Here is a 19,046-nt window from a genome sequence, read left to right on the forward strand (position 1 = left end):
ACACACTACTCCGCTTTCCATAATACCTACACCAGAATAGATTACTGGCTAGCGTCTCAAGTTTTATCGGGTAGCATTAGGAAATGTGAGGTCCTCCCCCGTACGCTGTCGGACCACTCCCCTGTGCTGCTACACCTGGTGATCCTGAAGAAAGTGATCCCCCTTTCACCTGGAGATTTCCCCCCTACTCACTATTGGACGAGGCTTTCCGCGGAGAGGTGGCTATGGATATAGACTTGTTTTTTGAGACAAACCCGGGCTCTGTCGACAGCTTTCAGACTGTATGGGACGCCTTTAAGGCCTATATCAGGGGTAAGGTGATGTCTAAGCACTCTGGGGTGCTTAAATCCATTAAGAGCGACCTGAAATTGCTTGAATCGCGGCTCTCAGAGCAGGAGGGTCATCTTTCGGATGGCCTCGACCCTAATGCTGACTCCCAAATTAAACACCTACTGACGGAGTACCATGAGTTGGCTGACAGAGAAGTGCAGCACATGGGCAAATATGCTACGGCACGTACATATGGGGAGGGTGACAGGCCGGGTGCGTTGCTAGCCAGAATGGTTCGCAGTACCAGGAAACCTTTGGTAGTAGATGAACTGCTTACGCCAGAGGGAACGGTAGTCACAGACGAAGAGGAGATCCTCCAAACGTTCCAGCTGTACTATGCGGAGCTGTACAAGTCCAGATCACCGCACGTCGAGGAGGAGATAGATGACTACCTTGCGCATATAGCCATGCCGTTTTTGCCTGACTCGGACAGGGAGTTCCTACGTTCTCCCATACAGAAGGACGAGATCCTAGAGGCACTGGCAAGCATGAGATCGGGTAGTGCGCCGGGAGCGGACGGACTGATGGTGGGTTTTTATAAGTCCTTTAAGGACAAGCTGGTCCCACACCTACTCACTCTCTTTGATGACATCTGTGAAGAGGGGAGTATGCCCCCCTCGATGAGGGAGGCCCTACTGGTCACCATTTTAAAGCCCGGGAAGCCTCCGGAACGTTGCAGTTCCTACAGACCGCTTTCGCTGTTAAACGTTGACGCAAAAATCTTCGCCAAAGTTTTGGCCACACGGTTGGCGCTCCTAGTGCCAGAACTAGTCGCTCCGGAACAGGCGGGCTTTGTTCCCAACAGGAACCTGACGTACAACATACGTACAGTGCTAGGGACAATGCAGCATGTGCGTCAGGAAAATACAGCACTGACGGTTTTCCTAGATATGGAAAAGGCCTTTGACTCTGTGGAGTGGCCATTCATGATCAGAGTACTCAGGAAGCTGGGATTAGGGGAACCTTTTTTACAGATGTTGGGGGCCCTGTATTACCAGCCCACGGCGAGACTGAAAATAGGGGATAGAGTGACAGACCCGTTTGCTATTAGCAGAGGTACCAGACAGGGATGCCCCCTTTCACCCCTTCTGTATGCGCTTGTGGCGGAGCCTCTGGCTTGCGCAATCAGAGAATATCATAGCCAGGAGGGCATCAGCTTTCCGACGTACAAAATAGGCATATCAACGTATGCTGATGATACTCTTTTGTATGTCCGCAACCCGGAGGCAAATCTCTCATCGGTCCTTAGAGAAGTCGTACGCTTTGGTGCTCTCTCAGGGCTGAAGGTGAACTGGGACAAGTCTACCGCCTTCCCGCTGACGCCCGCGACACAGCCTTTTGATATGGAATACCCCCTGAAATGGACAACGGATTCGGTTAGATACCTGGGCATTGCTAGGAAAAAGGGCTAGTCTGTCCTCTATGGCCATACTTCACCATCACATGATCGGCCTTGAGGGGATAAAAGAACCGCCCCTTCTTTCTTCCAGTGCTTGGTATCTTTTAGTTTGGGTTCCAGGTGCTGGGTTGTGGTATCTACGTTGTGAGAGAGATTGGTTCACGGGCTCGTGTTCCTTTACATTTGGATCCCCTCTGTATCTTTAGATTTATTTTTGATTTGCCCTTTCCTTTCCCTGGTCATTCCGTTTTTTCCCTTTTAGTTAGTGCAGTTTAGGAGAAGTTTGAATCCCATCCCCACCCTCCCCTCCCTCACCTTTCCACTGTTCCTTCGTTTCTGGAATATTGAGCTGTTGTGTTTTTTGTTGTCATTCGAGGATTGCTGGGGCTCCAGTCTCCTCGGATACCGGCTCTTTGGAAGGACAGTTAGTAACGATTCCGACAGACGCCAGCTGGCATGTTAGCTGCGTGGATTCCAAGCAGCGCCCTCTACTTCCGCGTTGTGTGAGGCGGTCCGCCTCATTGTGTGCAGCTTGGGCGCTTTCAGTCGCGCTGGGACGACAGAGGAGCTGCAGATCCCGGAGGAGGGATACGTTTGTTTGTTGTCTCCCCCTTCTTGTTTAAAAAACTATAAACACTCGGAAGGACAGTAGCTGGGGGTTTTTTATGCCGAGTTTAATGGCTTTTTCCCCTTAGAAGTCCCGTTTTGGCAGGAAGCTTCCTTGAGTGTAATTCCTTTATTTTCATACCCTTACCTGTAACTGGATGCTCCTACATTAGTGGAATACTCATCATCCCTGCTGCCAAAGACCTCCCGAGGCTAATCCTGTATATTTCACAAGTAAGGAGGGGTCTTATCATTGTATGGTGGAGTGTGGCTATGGGGATAAGGGGGTAACCATTGAAGTTGGACACAGAAATAATTGTGTGTACATTATTTCACAGGTACAGAGGCGTGGAGGTGGTGGTTGAGTCTCATTGGCCAGTCCAATTCAGGGGTGAAGCCTTTTCTGACGTCCCTTTTCATTTGATTTCCTGTTCCCTGCCCTGGGCGCGGGTGTCCTCTCATGTTTGTCTATCTCATGGGAGGCATTTGAGTCAGGGTAGTGGATTTGGGCATACCTCGTTCCTGCAGTGTTTGGGCCCGTGGAATTCCAACAGGCATACACCTACACACTGACCCCGAAGTCTTGGTCAGGGAGAATTATGGCGTGGCGTTAACCAGGCTGGTGGAGGATGTGGACGCTTGGTGTAAACTGACACTCTCCCTGATGGGCAGGATAGCGCTCATGAAAATGATAGTGCTGCCTAAATTTCTCTTCCTCTTTAACAACGTACCAGTGGTCCTGTCAAAGGCCTTCTTCAAACAACTCACGCAGGTGCTTATCAGACTTGCATGGGGTGGTAAACAACCTAGAGTAAAGTGGACGACGCTGATGCTCCCCTGTGAAAGAGGGGGACTGGGGGCACCCGATATGGAGCGATACTATCGTATCGCTCAGGTCGCACATCTGCACTCGTGGATCCACGGGGACCCGCGTATACCCCATGTGACTTTGGAGCGCTTGTTTGCGGAACCCCTTCCCCTACCGGCCACAATCTGCCTACCGGAAGATCGCACTATTGGCCAATTAGACTCTCTTAAATCAACTAATCATGCATGGCACGCTCTGACCCGAGCATGAGGCAACCATTTCCTGTATTCACCGCTAATGCAGATCGAATGGGCGCTGTGGCTGGGTACTCTTAGGGAAAAGGGAGTTACAGAGGCGTTACTAGCGCTGGGGCTCCCGAAAATGGAGGACTTTTTCACTGCAGGGGTCGCAAAGACTTGGGATCAACTCCCCCCACTTCAACGGGAGCTACACTCTTGCAGAGGTTCCAGTTTCATAGAGTGCGTAGTGCACTCAAGAAGGCGCTGGGTCCGGATCTGGAGGAACCCCCCGAGGTCCCGGAGCTCACTTATGTCATTAAATCTGCGTCGTCTCGTAAACTGATCTCCAATATGAACAAACTGGGAGTCGCACATCAGGAATTCCAGCACTCCAAAGCCAGAGAGGAGTGGCAAAGAGACCTGCAAATGCAGATCGATGACGACATGTGGAGGTACTGTTGCTCTAATACAAGAAAACTCTCCCTCAATGGTAGACATAGATTGGTGCACTTTAAGTTCCTTCAGCGGGTATACTACACTCTGGAGAGGCTGCACTGCTATGGCCTCAGACAGTCTGCAGAGTGTGATCGTTGTCATGCGCCGAGAGCAGACTTCATCCATGTGGCGTGGTACTGCCCTAGAATTCAGAGATTCTGGGCGGACGTTTTCGCGGAATTATGCACAGTCCTGGAATCGGAATTGGTAGTCGGGCAAGCGTTAGCGCTATTAGGTTACTCTAAACCCCTCCCGACTGCTATGCGCCGGCCGGTAGACATGGCACTACTAATGGCCAGGAGGGTTGTAGCACAGTGTTGGCTGAAGGGGCCGCTCCCCACCAAGCGGAGATGGGTGAGTGATCTGCTCTACTGCTGCACTCAGTCGGAACTCTACAGTGAGTTACTCCCCCCGAGAAGTAGACCTAAGAATTTCTGGGGCCTCTTCCAGACGCATACGCAACAGACAGCGGAGGCGAATTCGGACAGCGACGACACGTTGGATAACCTCGACATTCCGGGGGGCCAAATAGAACAGTTGACGTAGATTTCTCAGGGGAGGGCTGCGAGAGTGGGGGGAGGGGAGGTTTACTGAAGGCACTGGTGTGGTCCCCCTTAGGCCATCAAATAGTGCGGCCCGGGACAAAACCTGACTGCTCTAGAGCAACCAATACTGGCACCAGTAGAGCCAGGCGATTTGCCAAGACTTTGGTAAAGAGCTTTGTGTCAACGTTCAGTAGCGACAACGGTCTATATGATGAGCACTTGTTGGGTGACTTGCCTAGCTTTAAAAGAGTTACTATCAAGGCCTCACGCATGGACTGGGGCAGCATTCTGCTCTCTCCTATCTCCTCGAACAGTGTGATCAGTAGCGTGATCAGCAGGTCCTTGAACTCCTTATAAAAATCACCGTTAGGCCGTCCTGGCCCGGGGATCTCCCTGAGCACATAGACTCCAAGGCTTCCCGAACCTCCCAGTCTTCCAGAGGTCTCATGAGATATTCCCTATGCTCATCTGCAAGCCACAGGAGCTTAATATGCTTGAGATAATCTAGGACTGTTGCTATCTCCCTCGACAACCTAGTTTAGTAGAGCTCCCGAGTAGTAACCTTGAAATCTATCCAGTATGGAGTCAGGGTCCCACAACATCTTCCCCGTTGCAGCACAGAGTTCTGTGATGCCAGCTGTCTCACGTCTGCCTCTCAATATAGCTGCATAAGGGGAGGGAGAGCACCTGGTCGCTTTCCCTCCCATATGTTTTAGCAACAGCATATTTCCCTAAGTACTTAACTTCTTAATCTTCGGCATCATGATACTCCTCCAAGTTCTTTTTAAGCTCTTCAGTGGCCCAATCACCCCCACCATCCGCCACCTCTTGCTCCAGAGCCACAATTTTCTTTTCAAGCGCTTCCATTTCCCCTCTGATTGTACGCAGCACCCCGAGTGTTTGGCCTTAGCTATCCCTCTACTGTAGACCTTGAAAGTGTCCCACACCGTAGCAAACTGAGTTACAGAGCCAACATTTGTATCAAAAAAGGTTTCCATAGCTTCTGACATTTCTGATTTAAACACATTATCAAGTAGTGCATAGTGTGGGCATCTACAAGTAAATGGGACGGGTCTTTTTAGTGGGCGCTCAAGCTTTAGCTGTATTGGGGGATTGGTCTGACTACGAACAAGGATGTACCTCACAGCCGTTAATCGCCATGCTCAATGATCAGGAGGTGAACCAATAATCAATCTTGGTATGCAGGTCATTTGGGGCTGAGTAGTGTGGAATCCACCCGCCCACGAGATCTCGAGCGCCATACATCGACCATGCCAAGTTCAGCAACAGCATCCTCTTTAGCTTTAGCAGCTAGAGACAGTCATCGATCTGGGCCTCCAGAAGGATCTAGAGTGGGTTCGAGGACACAATTAAAGTTACCATCCCAAATTTGTGGAGTTGGTGCTAGTCAACGCAGGCACCCAAGATGTTTGCGATAAAATTGCGGTTGGTCAAAATTCAGGCCATAAACATTAACTATAATGAAATCTAATCCCTTCCCTTTGCATCTGGAAATGGTGTACCTCCCCTCTTTGTCTGTTTCAATAGCCTCCAATGAAATACCAGTTCTAGCAGTTTACCCAGGTAATTACCCCACTTGCATGGGTAGAAAAGCCTGCAGCAAAGAACGAACCAATCAATTGTCTACGAGCTAATCTGACTATTAACCAGCAAAGGGGACTCTTGCAGCAGAGCTATGTCTATTTTATGTCTCGTTAGAGAACCAATTACTTCCTGGTTTTTCTGAAGTCATTCAATCCCCTAATATTCCAGGTTAACAGCCACAATCCATCCCCCAGAATTTGAATAGGGGTTTATATCCTTAGCAATGTCTCTCCTATGACCATACAAGTAAGCACACTGGGACTCCATCCTACAGCAAGACTCCCCTACAAGTATTTATAAACATACTATGCACATTGTGACCATAACAAGAAAGAAAGAACAGAAAAAACACCCACTTAGCAAATCCCTACCACCACCCATGTCATGCAATTCCCAACTTGGCACAGTCGCAATCCCCCCACCCCCTCTCTTCCCAACAAAGAAAATAAGGCAAGAAGCCATATAGTGAGTAACACACAGGGTGAATGCTACCTTGATTTCGCTAAGTGCACTCCTAAAACAGTGCATAGTAGTGCAGTCAAAGTGTATCTGGGACGTCTGCGAAAGACATTTTGGGAACTCCTTCAGCTCATTAACAAATGGTGAGTCTCCCCTTCTCACATACAAACAATGTGATTTCAAAAGTTTGGGTTAATAAACAATGCAGCCCACCCCCAAACATTATTAACAAATCCATAACAATATTTGCGGTATGCAGATTCCACTACAATGTAGTTAGTAAACTCAAATAATCTGGGGGCATTTCTTAGCTCATTCAGACCCAGTATTTTAGGACAATTCTTAGATTCGTGTTGAACATTCCAGCCACAGTTACAGTGTGAAGATTCACCAGTTAAGGACATTTAAATCCTTTTCATCCATGCCAATGCCAGACACTTCGTTGAGCCTTTCCGCTTCTTTATTCTCCTCTTCCACCCCAGTGCAATCCTTGATGACCTTCTGTAGAGATATTGGGTCCAGGAAAATCTTTTACTTGCAGTACATCACGACTCTCAACCTGGCCGGATACAGCATTGCGCAGTCCATGTTTTGTTCCCACCGATGCCGTTTTAGCAGGGCATATTGCAAATTGCCGCCTGGCCTCCTGCACCTCCATGGTGAAGTCTGGGTATAGTGATATTGAAGAGCCCTCATACTGTATATCTCATTTTCTTCTGGCCTAAGAGCCGCATCCCTGTCTCTATAATTTAAAAATGTTGCTATCACCTGTCGGGGTGGGGCCCCTGGGGGTGTTTTGGGCCAAGAGAGCGGTGAGCGCGTTCCACAACGAACATATCAGAGAAGGTCTCCGGGCCCAGAAGGGTAACAAGGAGCTTTTCTATGAACACTTCTATGTTACCCATTGCAGTGGATTCCGGCAGTCCTGTGATATGAATGTTACTTCTCCTAGATCTAACCTCCAAATCTTCTGCCTTGTCTTGCAATGTAGTAATCACTTTTGCCAGTTGTTTCTGGACAGGGTCCGCTTCCGAATGCGCCTTTTCTACATCTTTCCGTCATGTCGATGCGCTCAGCTTGTTTATCGAGGCGCTCCGACATTCTGTCCATATGATGTATGTGTGTATGTATGTGTGTTCTTATATAGCGCTCGACTTACCCTAGGGCATCTCGGCGCTTGCATTGGGAACCCGTCCTGGCTTTTCCCTGTGAGATAACCCGTTCTGGGCATCCTCAAGGTGAAAGCCAGGCATCCCGCCGCGGGGGGGCCGTTGTGGAGATTAAGCAAGCTTAATGCCCAGAGCTGCATAGTGTGCACCCGTGCTTAGAGTGGGCACCGAAGCGAGAATTATCGAGTCCGTGGACAATTGGGCGATAAGCCAAAGAGTCTATTTTCCCATCGATAGTTGAGAGGCTCTTCTGCATCGCCACCAGAATCTATTTTATATCGCCGGGTTTCTCCTCCATAAGGTCCGTCTGTTAATCAAGGGACCGGGCCCCCTTCATTTCTCTGTTCCTTGATCTCCTTTGTTCGAACTATAACTTGGGCTGAGTCGCATCGACTTTGCCCCGTCCGTCCCTCTCTGCGACCCAATCGCTATTATCAGGGGAACAAAGTACTCCCGACCCTACACGGGGACAGGCCCAGGTCCTGTGTAAATCAGAGGGATCAGGACTAATGGTCAACCACAGGCTGCTGCAGAGCGCAAATGAAGGGGGTCCACTCTATCTCTTAATATGCTAACACTCCCGTAGGACTTCTATTACGCAGCTGCAAGACCAAGCATCTAGAACGATAATCAAGTGTGGCGCTTTACTGCCACTGGTTCCTCTCTTTTGTATGCTTTGCGCCTGGAGTCACACCACTGTTTTGCCCAGCACAATGAGGCAGCTTAGGTGAGGATATCAATGCCCTTTCAGTACTGGCGCTATTATCGCCGCTGCCGCCCGGTGAAGAATGGGGTCAGTGCTTATGGAGATCGTAGGCACAACCACAGTACTGCAGGCAATCCAATTGGGCACCGAGGCCATGCCTCACACTGTAATGGCAGCATTCTTCATTGGGACAAGCGAGTGCTCAGCCCTAGTCCAGTTGTGCCACTCGCAAGTCCCACAGCATCACGTGCCTCCGCTATGTTTAGGGCAGCGAAGCAGTATCAGGCATGGACCGATGCAGGCTGCACTGTTCCCAGCAGCCGGGTTAACTGCCAGCGCTGACTGCCGCCATCAGCTAGCCAGGCCCCCAGAAGCCAGTCACTCGATCTCTGTGCCACCCGGGGAGTGACCTCTACATCCCACCAGGCCGGCGCCCCAGTTTTGAATATCCAGCTCTCACAGCCAGACAGTGCCATACAGTGCTGCGCTGGCAAGCAAGGTTGATTCGGCCGACCAATGGAATGCCCCAAGAGTCCCGGGACCGATCCACAGCTAAGAATGCTCCAAATCAGGCAGCGGGCACGCAAGCACCATGCACGGAACGCAGAGGCAGGCCGTGACCGCCCACAATCCACAGTCTCACCAGTTTGCAGCTACACAGACACCTGGCAGAGAAGCAGCACCAGCACGATGTGATCCGCTGATTTAGGCATATAATAGATGCGCCGATGTCAGGATATTTACAGATGGAAAGGATGGCTGGCGGAGCTCACTCAGAGCGCAGCCATCTTGAGCCTTGGCAACCTTCACCGACTCTGGTCATGACTATTGTTCTGGTTTTTCTGATTCACCCTGGTTCAGACCGACTTATCATCCTTCTTTCCCAATTCTTAGGGAGAAGTCAGATCTGAGTCCATCAGGTACTGATGCAGTTGGTGATTTTGGCAATTATTAAGGATCAGCTCCCTCATAATCAAATTGTACAATCCATCAAAATCATGCACTTTGCTGTGAAGCAACCAATGTTCCAGAGCCTTAGTAGCACTAACCACAAAGTCTACCCAATCCTGATTCGGTGCCTTCTGGTTGTCTCTGAACTCTTCATAACTGAGTAATTGTAAGCATCTTCTTCTCTTACAGTGAGGGGCTTATCTCTACCTTTGTCAGCAAAGGAGAGCCACAAGATAGCTGCCTACTACTCTTGAGGGACTCTCTGCACTTTACAGGCCCTCTCTGAAGCCGTTATCCATTTGTGGATGTTATCACCAACATGGTAGGGAGGGACAAACTTGCTCAGGTTCCTATTGTCAAAGGAATGTTCCTTACTTCTAGGGACACTGTTGCTGCCACCATGGGACTCTAGTCCCAATTTCTTCCTAGCCTTCTGGACTTCTAGGGGCTCTCTGTCAAGGCCCAATTGCTCTTTCCTGAGCATAAGCCTAGCTTTCTCAAGTTCAAACATTTGGTACTCCCTATCCAAAGAGTTCCCTCCTTTACTAGTAATGACGGTCCCTTCGGACTATCTAGAAGTATAGGATTCTGAAGAGGAGGATTTAGACATCCTTGGTGTACTCTGCACCTTTCCAGGAGGATCAAAGGGGGCATTCTCTTTGCCCTCTGTGGTCTGTGCTGGGAGGTCTGAATTGTCCAGGTGGGAGCAATCAGGCTCCACCTGGTTAGAGTTAGATTCTAGGTCAAAGAGGGGTTCTCCTCCTGCCCTACCTTTATTCTCTGGCCCACCAACTCTGTCCTGTTCAAATTGACCCAGAAGCTTTCCTCAGGTCAACCAACAGTAACACCTCTACAAGATGTTGAGTGTTGTCACTTCTCCCTGTCTTCAGTTTTCTAGATGCACAAAGTGCTATTAGTTCTTGGATTGAATGTTCTCTGTATCTATTAGGCAGAGAGCCACTGGCATCTCCTTTAGTAGGAATACTTAGCGATGTGTGGTGTTGCACCTACCTAATCTGGTGGGAATTAAACACTCTGGCACTGGAGAAAGACTGTGCTAAACCCTAGACTTACCCAACCCTAAGTTCAGTAGAACTTACTATTCTAAACTTGTATTTATATGTGCCTAGTACTCGTGGGTTTCCAGTTAATCAATACAAATATTTATCTGATAAAACAATGCAGGCTTGAATACCAACCGCTGCACACCAATGTGAGAAGCTGGCCTGGTGTATGATGTCTACTAATGTAAGTGGAATCCTAACAAAGGTTCAAGGGGACAATACATATATCAAAGAACAAACTGTACATTAGACTGCAAAAGTGAAGCGAATCGGCACTCGCATCTGCTATTTAAATTGACTACTTTGCAAGTCGGGTGTTTTCTTCGAGCTTTGGGATGCATACCGTAACTTTAGGTGAGTCTACCAAGAGCAGCATTTGTGTGTACTTTGCTGTGAAGTAATCAGTCCCCGTCTTAATAGACTACTGGGCAATGTGGTTAGTCTTTTTGTGATCCCCTTGTATGTATAATGCACCGTAAATTATTCCCTGGCGGGCCAGTACATATACACAGTCTGCATATGAGGATGGGTATGTAGCATGCCATTGTAGTTCAGTTATTGTTGCCCTGATTTGTAGGAATGCTGTTTTCTCACACTGTGTGACTTCATGCACAACGTATTAGAAAGTTGTTTCGGTTACTATGTTTCCATCGGCATAACCAGTTATTTTGGTCACACGCCATGGAGGGAAGTATTTATACACACTTTGTCAATACCTCCCTAACATGCTAGGAGCTCCCTTTCATTTTGTTTTATTATTTACTTTTTCACTATTCCATTGGTGGTTATTTTCTTCCCCCTGCTTTGTTATTGTCAGGATCTTCACGAAAAGACTAACACATTATTTTGTGACCGTGTAAACCTAATCGTAGGGCTTAATTTGACTATGAAATTGCAACTTTACTATGGCTTGCACTTATAGGTTTGTGCAATATTTCATCAACTACATGTAAGCTCTTGTATACATTCTGGGCTATTTAATTTGCATGGTTTGTTTGTGGAACCCGGTGGACATTTATGAATTTTGGCATGTGTCTTATATGCTCTTTTGTGACTGCACTCAGGCCAGATGTAGGTAAGTTCCATTTACCGATTCTAAAATACCGAATTTTACCGATTCGGTATTTTAGAATCGGTAAATGGTATGTAGGTAAGTATTCGGTAAAGTTTACCAAATCGGTAATATTCGGTAATTACCTATTCAGAGAAGCAGCACCAGCACGATGTGATCCGCTGATTTAGGCATATAATAGATGCGCCGATGTCAGGATATTTACAGATGGAAAGGATGGCTGGCGGAGCTCACTCAGAGCGCAGCCATCTTGAGCCTTGGCAACCTCCACCCCCTCTGGTCATGACTATTGTTCTGGTTTTTCTGATTCACCCTGGTTCAGACCCACTTATCATCCTTCTTTCCCAATTCTTAGGGAGAAGTCAGATCTGAGTCCATCAGGTACTGATGCAGTTGGTGATTTTGGCAATTATTAAGGATCAGCTCCCTCATAATCAAATTGTACAATCCATCAAAATCATGCACTTTGCTGTCAAGCAACCAATGTTCCAGAGCCTTAGTAGCACTAACCACAAAGTCTACCCAATCCTGATTCGGTGCCTTCTGATTGTCTCTGAACTCTTCATAACTGAGTAATTGTAAGCATCTTCTTCTCTTACAGTGAGGGGCTTATCTTTACCTTTGTCAGCAAAGGAGAGCCACAAGATAGCTGCCTACTACTCTTGAGGGACTCTCTGCACTTTACAGGCCCTCTCTGAAGCCGTTATCCATTTGTGGATGTTATCACCAACATGGCAGGGAGGGACAAACTTGCTCAGGTTCCTATTGTCAAAGGAATGTTCCTTACTTCTAGGGACACTGTTGCTGCCACCATGGGACTCTAGTCCCAATTTCTTCCTAGCCTTCTGGACTTCTAGGGGCTCTCTGTCAAGGCCCAACTGCTCTTTCCTGAGCATAAGCCTAGCTTTCTCAAGTTCAAACATTTGGTACTCCCTATCCAAAGAGTTCCCTCCTTTACTAGTAATGGAGGTCCCTACTGACTATCTAGAAGTATAGGATTCTGAAGAGGAGGATTTAGACATCCTTGGTGTACTCTGCACCTTTCCAGGAGGATCAAAGGGGGCATCCTCTTTGCCCTCTGTGGTCTGTACTGGGAGGTCTGAATTGTCCAGGTGGGAGCAATCAGGCTCCACCTGGTTAGAGTTAGATTCTTGGTCAAAGAGGGGTTCTCCTCCTGCCCAACCTTTATTCTCTGGCCCACCAACTCTGTCCTGTTCAAATTGACCCAGAAGCTTTCCTCAGGTCAACCAACAGTAACACCTCTACAAGATGTTGAGTGTTGTCACTTCTCCCTGTCTTCAGTTTTCTAGATGCACACAGTGCTATTAGTTCTTGGATTGAATGTTCTCTGTATCTATTAGGCAGAGAGCCACTGGCATCTCCTTTAGTAGGAATACTTAGAGATGTGTGGTGTTGCACCTACCTAATCTGGTGGGAATTAAACTCTCTGGCACTGGAGAAAGACTGTGCTAAACCCTAGACTTACCCAACCCTAAGTTCAGTAGAACTTACTATTCTAAACTTGTATTTATATGTGCCTAGTACTCGTGGGTTTCCAGTTAATCAATACAAATATTTATCTGGTAAAACAATGCAGGCTTGAATACCAACCGCTGCACACCAATGTGAGAAGCTGGCCTGGTGTATGATGTCTACTAAGAGTGGAATCCTAACAAAGGTTCAAGGGGACAATACATATATCAAAGAACAAACTGTACATTAGACTGCAAAAGTGAAGCGAATCGGCACTCGCATCTGCTATTTAAATTGACTACTTTGCAAGTCGGGTGTTTTCTTCGAGCTTTGGGATGCATACCGTAACTTTAGGTGAGTCTACCAAGAGCAGCATTTGTGTGTACTTTGCTGTGAAGTAATCAGTCCCCGTCTTAATAGACTACTGGGCAATGTGGTTAGTCTTTTTGTGATCCCCTTGTATGTATAATGCACCGTAAATTATTCCCTGGCGGGCCAGTACATATACACAGTCTGCATATGAGGATGGGTATGTAGCATGCCATTGTAGTTCAGTTATTGTTGCCCTGATTTGTAGGAATGCTGTTTTCTCACACTGTGTGACTTCATGCACAACGTATTAGAAAGTTGTTTTGGTTACTATGTTTCCATCGGCATAACCAGTTATTTTGGTCACACGCCATGGAGGGAAGTATTTATACACACTTTGTCAATACCTCCGTAACATGCTAGGAGCTCCCTTTCATTTTGTTTTATTATTTACTTTTTCACTATTCCATTGGTGGTTATTTTCTCCCCCCTGCTTTGTTATTGTCAGGATCTTCACGAAAAGACTAACACATTATTTTGTGACCGTGTAAACCTAATCGTAGGGCTTAATTTGACTATGAAATTGCAACTTTACTATGGCTTGCACTTATAGGTTTGTGCAATATTTTATCAACTACATGTAAGCTCTTCTATACATTCTTGGCTATTTAATGTGCATGGTTTGTTTGTGGAACCCGGTGGACATTTATGAATTTTGGCATGTGTCTTATATGCTCTTTTGTGACTGCACTAAGGCCAGATGTAGGTAAGTTCCATTTACCGATTCTAAAATACCGAATTTTACCTATTCGGTATTTTAGAATCGGTAAATGGTATGTAGATAAGTATTCTGTAAAGTTTACCAAATCGGTAATATTCGGTAATTACCTATTCAGTGAATATCGAATCAGTAATTCCAATTCATTCCTATGGTCCTGGATGAATGGGAATTACCGAATCGGTATTTACCGATTCGGTAATGGGGGAACACATTCAAGGGTCGCAGGGTGTCACATTGACACCCTGTTGCACCCCTGAATAGTGCATGGGTGCACATGTGGCACACATACATGCCCTAAGGCACAAATTTGCTTTTTCAAAGGTTTTTGATATTTACCACCAACTTTTATTTGGTGGTAAATACCGAATCCTTAACCATGCAATGCACTCATTTGAGTGCTCCCTACATTTCAGATTCAGTAATTTACCAATTCTGTATTTTAAGGAATCGGTAATGTACCGATTCCTTAAATTACCAATTCGGTAAATTACTGAATCTGAAATTTAGCCACCTACATCTCAATAGCCTAAAACCGGTCGGTAATGGCCAAAATTCTGTAATTTCGGCCGTTACCGGCCGGTATTGGCCTACCTACATCTGGCCCTTAATGATTTGTACTCTCAATACAGGTGATATATTAGACCGTGTACCAATTAGTTTGGTCCTTGCATTCTCCTCACACTGTTCCTAATCATATCCTCATTTACTTTAGTCACAACTAATTTTAAAGTTGAAAACTAGTTGCTGATTCGTTCACTGCCAATTGCATTGGCTGTAAATATATATTTATTGAGCAACAATTCTCATTCATGTCTGGACAATGGCAGATTAATTACTTTCCTAATTTGTATAATCGTATTTTGTCTAGTTTTGCAATCCCTTGAATTTCTGGTCGTTTCTTCCAATCTCCTTGTGGGGTCCCATTTGATTATGTGTCCCATATCATATATAACAATGGAATATTATCTTAATTATTTTACTCTGGAATGTGAGTATGGCAATTGAGATCCTCATAGTCATTTTTTTACTTGCAATATGAGTTGGTTGGGCGCTTGGGAATGAAGCTGGGTTCAGAACAACAACTGCTCACAACGACGCAATGGAACTCCTACAAACAGGGGACATCCCATGTCTTCAGGAAACCTTGCTGACAACACCAATCTCGATCAATGGCTTTCAGGCGTTTCACACCCTAGCAAACAAGAAAAACCTTTTTGGATGACCAACCGGTGGGATTTCAACACACATAAAACTCTACCTGCAAGTCAGAGCTAATGAATTGCCCACATACTCACCTGACATACAGATCATAAGTATAACCGGATTAACCCTAAATGGAATACCGTCCACCATTGCAGTAATCAACCTATATGTTAATCCAAATAAGAAGGAAAAACTCAAGTACATTAGGACAATCACAGACCAGATTAAAGAATGTCTGTATGAACATCCGGACCGTGAATGCATCATGAACAGGGAATTTAACTTGAGAGACCTCCTCTGCTTGGATGAAAATAGAGGGTGGAGGGGGCGGAGAATCATGGAGACTTGCAACAACTAATTTAAGCTGAGGAGCGCAAGTCAAACAGGACAGCAGAACATGAATACAGAACCCACCTTTAAAGTCATCTCCACGCTTGATTACAAGGTGTGAGGAAAAAAGAGTGCACCATTCTACAGCAAGTGGCAATCATCCATTATCCATTCTTGTGAACGTAAGTGCCACAATGCACGAGGCGTATCTCCCTGCTGGCCAAATGCTCATAACGACCATCGATGTGCTGCCAATTAAAAGAAACAAATGGGGTCCCTCCTGTCGGATAACCTATAGCCAATGGAAGCAGGCTATATCTACAACAGGCATTAGGAGCAACTGGACAGAAATATTGGCCTCACTATACAAAGCAGTGACAGCAGACAGGGTACCCCTACATAAAGTAAGATATACTGGAAAGCGGCCATTCCCCTTTGCAACAGTAAGGAGCTTGAAGAGGGAAAAAGCAGGCTCTGTCACGCAGAATCACAACATAGGATGAGAAAGTAGGCATGGACAAAAAAAACCTGCTAACCATTAGAACTTTGCATAAAAAAACTATCTGGCATCTGAAACAGAATGAGACAGAGGAGAAATGGAAACATATCTATACCCTAATATTGCTTGACAAAGACCTGGAATTCTGGAGATACATCTACAGCCTCTAAGGTGCAACTCCCACAGAGAACTCTGTACTCGCCAATGAATGGGCAGCTCATGCCACAAAGCTCTATGTCGACCAAGAAAAACCATTGGATAACCCCATGGAGGTAGAGGGCAATCACCCAGGCAAATCCGAGGCAGCCCGCATGGTGATAACCGAAAAAGAAAAACTCTTTATCCTAAAGGGCATTTGGAAGGATAGGGCACCAGGACCTAATGGCTTTCTGGGTAGTATCTGCAATGAAGTTCAAGAATTCTGGGCCTACCATAGGCACAGTCTGTTCAACCAATGCTTCCTTACTTCGACAATGCCGGAATCCTGGAAAGGCTCTATTCTGCACCCCATCTACAAAAAGTGGGATGCATCACAACCAGAGAACTATAGACTGGTTACCTTGCTGGACGTTGACGGGAAGGCATTCGCTAAAGCATTCTTGAAAGAACTAAAGGGCTGGAAAACCAAAACCCTATACTACCCCAATACTAGACAGGGTTCCGGACCAAATTATCCATGCTGGATAGCTCCATTGCGCCGTTGTACCTGGCAACACGGGCAACAGAAGCTGCCTCCCCACTGCTTTACACCTGCTTCGTTGACTACAGTGCAACATTTGACGGCAATGACCATCACATTCTCTGGGTCAAGCTTGCAAAATGGGATATCCTGAGGAAGCTCTTGGCAGCCATAATGATGTTCCACACAGGCACATGGGTTTGTACCAAGCTCTCGCAGACTTACATGATGGCCAAAATATATACCAACAAAGGGTTAAAACAGGGTTGTGTGATTGCTCCCACCTCGGTTAATTTATACACTGCAGACTTGAGAAAGGCTCTATTGAAAGCTAACATCTTTCCACCAAAATTAAACCATCTTAGACTCCCTATTATGTAATACGGCGATGATCTGGTATTATTAGATCATACTAGAATCAGCATGAAAAGTACATTGGAAGCATTACATTTGTACAATATGGATAACTTACTCCAAGCCAACACCTCAAAAACTAAGGTCCTGGTCTACGGCCACAAACCCGAAAAGCACCTGCTAGAATGGCATCTTGGACCATAAAGGATCACCACCACTACCAACCACTATAACTACTTGGGAATACTAATTATAGATAATGGGAGGTCGAACCTGCAGGCTAAGGAGGTTGAAGCACTGGCGGCCAAGGTCACATATGCGCTACATAAATTAAACTACAAGCTTCAAAATCATTCTGCAGAAGGTATCCGACTGGTCATGCAATCTAAACTGATACCGACGCTGAGCTATGGCTACCTTGTTTTCCCGCGCCAAGTAACCCAGAAAATGGAGCAACTACATATAAAGGCATACCGGAAGGTATTCAACCTTCCCTAATCAACCAGGCACACACTGATTTGGTTGGAGTTCAATATTCCAGCGAAGGACATTGAATGTAAAAAAGACATCATCAAACTGCACCACAGGGTGACCAAGGTGGACTCTGATACAATCAGAGAAGCACTAAAAATAGTCTTCCAGGACAACAACAGTGATTGGATTAGGAACCTCTTAAAGGCTAATGAGACCCTGAGCTGGCCACCAGAGACTATAACTGGCATACCGCTCCCAATGGCCAGCCTGAAAAGCCTGTTAAAGAAACAGGGAAAATGTATCTCAAGGCTACAGGATCTTGAATGAATCAGCTACATCCTCGGCGCTGAGGGCCTTGTCCAGTCATACAAAATCACAGTAAGTCAACCTTATTTGAAAGCAGGGCTGGGGAGGACAGCCCTACAGAACATATTGAAAACTAGGCTCCTCACATTGCCAATTCAGGACTACAGGACCCATTGAAAACAAAGTGTGCCTGAGAACAAGGGATGTCGCCTGTGTCACTACCGTACAGAATCATCAGAGCACATGATTTGCTGTTGCTCAGTGTTGCAGGGTCAAAGGCGACTGCATATCTAAGATCTCTGCTCTTGCAAAATTGTATGAGAATGTGCAAGGAAGCCCTAAGCTTTTTTTACCATCACAGAGTCGATGGCCCTGGAACGAATTGCAACGTTTCATGCAGAACCAGCAAGGACCATAGGAACTACCCAAGCAAAGGAGACAAATGCCCATAACTCACAAGCCGAAGCTCACTAAGGGCCATGGGAACATCAAGTGGAGGTACAAACTGGTTATGGTTCACTTCGGCTACCTAAGGTGTACATTAGCTTGCATGAAGGACGGATTACCTTAAGGGTCCGCACATGGTTGAAAATGTCCATCAAGCTCCCCACACTTCCTTTGGCGAGCCCCTTTCTCACCTAATAAGTCCAACACCTCACAGACGTGCGCTGGCACACACCTGCATGGCTAAAGGTCTTACCAGTCTAGGGGCCCGCACACAGTTCTGTTTCCATCCAGCAACCCTACATAATCTCTTGGTGGGGCCTTTTGCACAACCAGGCGCCAAACAGATTGAAAGTTCAAGTTCAAGTTTAAAATTTGTATAGCGCACTACTCACCCAGAGGGTCTCATGGCTCTTGAGGAAGGGGGGTACTTTACTTATTGAATATCCAAGTTTTTAGTTGCTTTCTGAAGGAGAGGTGGTTCTGTGTAAGGCGGAGGTGGGTGGGGAGAGAATTCCAGGTCTTGGCTGCTAAGTAGGAGAAGGATCTTCCCCCCATGGTGGATCTTTGGACGCGTGGAATTGCGGCGAGGGCTTGATTGGACGATCGTAGTTGGCGGGTTAGGGTGTAAAAGGACAGGCGTGTGTTGAGGTATTCAGGTCCTAGGTCGTAGAGAGCTTTGTGTGCGTGGGTGAGGAGACGAAACGTTATTCTCTTGTTTACGGGGAGCCAGTGGAGGTCTTTCA

Source organism: Lissotriton vulgaris, chromosome 4_1, assembly GCF_964263255.1.
Source record: "Lissotriton vulgaris chromosome 4_1, aLisVul1.2, whole genome shotgun sequence".
Classification (NCBI taxonomy): Eukaryota; Metazoa; Chordata; class Amphibia; order Caudata; family Salamandridae; genus Lissotriton; species Lissotriton vulgaris.